General features: G+C 27.6%; 1 protein-coding gene across 2 annotated transcripts in view; it reads left to right on the top strand.

The window, feature by feature from the left end:
- The window catches only part of LOC111685605 (regulating synaptic membrane exocytosis protein 2), a 42,344-nt gene that overhangs the window by 7,809 nt on the left and 32,564 nt on the right, over positions 1 to 1,971 (top strand). The window lies entirely within an intron of this gene.

Here is a 1,971-nt window from a genome sequence, read left to right as displayed (position 1 = left end):
TAGACTAGACTATAGACTAGACTATAGACTAGACTATGGACTAGACTATAGACTAGACTATAGACTAGACTATAGACTAGACTATAGACTAGACTATAGACTAGACTGGACTATAGACAGGTATACTATAGACTATATTAGACAATATTAAATCTTGTAATGGTAAGCGTCATTCCTCTAGAAAAGGACGTCCTTAATCTGTCAGGTGTACTTTTGGTTGGGTGTGTATTTTACTACAGTCGTAAATATAAATGCATTTTGTTGGTTTGTCTGTCGTTGTGTAAGCTACATAATAATGTAAAATGGTACAAACTTTCACCACAATTCAATGTTTTGACATAAGTACATATATACAATGCCGCATTTAGAATTACATTATTTTGTTTAAAGCTTTTTATATGGAAAATCTTTTAAAAATTCTCTAATTTCGAACTATGGTAACAGACCACTGAAAAGGTTTTGTAGTATGGAACCTACAGTTTCAATGCTATCACAACTTTATGCGAAATAAATTATGGTACTTTCTTTCTCTCGGAAACTTTTAAATCTATTCCACTTATTACTTCCACTTTGTTGAAGATTCACAGTTAGGTTTTTTAACAAATTATTTTATGTATATTTTTCTTTCTTTTTTTTAATATATTTTATACTCTCGTAGGTCCTGCCTTTTACAGTAATAGTGTCAGTCAGGTATACATATGTATTTGTTATTTTTACAATATTTACTAGATATTTGCTGAATCGTAAAAAAGTTTACAATTTTCCTAATACTTTGAAACTATCTTATATTATAAAAGTTTTTACTAAATACATATTGACAAAAAAGTAATAAGTATGATTTAGGTGTTGGAAGGAAATTTCTAAAAATTAGAGCAAAGACATGTACGGGCATGATATTTTTACCTGTCGCATATAAAAGTAATTTTTAATCATTAAAATTAAAAGATACAATCTAGCAAACACTTGAAGGTATATTACTAAAGGCTAACAAAACTAAGTAATTTACTGCCAGAAAAGTTATAGGAGAAAATTTAATAAAATATATTTTATTTGGCAGTTTTAATTCCTTCGCATAGCTATGGCCATTAGAGTGGTTCACACAATAATTTGATATATATTGCTATTAACATAAATTGCAGAATAAACACTGAAAACAGACCGCAATTCTTTAAACTTTAACAAATTTATGACTCCTTACACGTATGAGTGTTATTATTTAATTAACAATAAAACTCATACGCCAAGTAAACCATTTCGAATGGAAAACAGTATTTTAAATACTTGGCACTTTTTTCTAAGTGATTTAAATTAGCTGCACATGTACTAAATATTCAAATGAATTACTAATGTGTGAGGTAGTAATTATATTTATTGAAATTTTAATTGATATCTACATGATTAATCCATTAGCATGTTTAAGCGAACAGATATTAATGAAGCTGAATTTTAAACAAAAGAACATAATAAGACAAACGAAATAGCAAATGTCAATAAATAATTCTAGCAAAATCAAGGTTTAATATTCATTAGGGCAATAAATAGCACATAATCATTTTATAAGAAATTGGTAACAACCATTCCACAAAGAAAATAAAAAGTATTTTCTTTGTGGAAGGTAGACTAGAATCTACTTAATATTGTCTTTACTGTAGATTAGATAATACAATAGATCGCAGATTAGACTAAAGACTATAATGTAAACTAGATCAAAGACTAAACCATAAACAAGCTTATGAAATAAATTAAAGATCAGATAATAAAGTAGATTATAAACTAGAATATAAACTAGATTATACTAGACTATAGACTAGACTATAATTGACTAGAATATACTAGACCAGACTACAGACTAAACTAGAATACATATACTATAGACTAGACTATAGACTAGACTATAGACTAGACTATAGACTAGACTATAGACTAGACTATAGACTAGACTATAGACTAGACTATAGACTAGACTATAGA

Source organism: Lucilia cuprina, chromosome 5 (genome assembly GCF_022045245.1).
Source record: "Lucilia cuprina isolate Lc7/37 chromosome 5, ASM2204524v1, whole genome shotgun sequence".
Taxonomy (NCBI): domain Eukaryota; kingdom Metazoa; phylum Arthropoda; class Insecta; order Diptera; family Calliphoridae; genus Lucilia; species Lucilia cuprina.
This window is presented reverse-complemented; position numbering and strand designations above follow the sequence as displayed.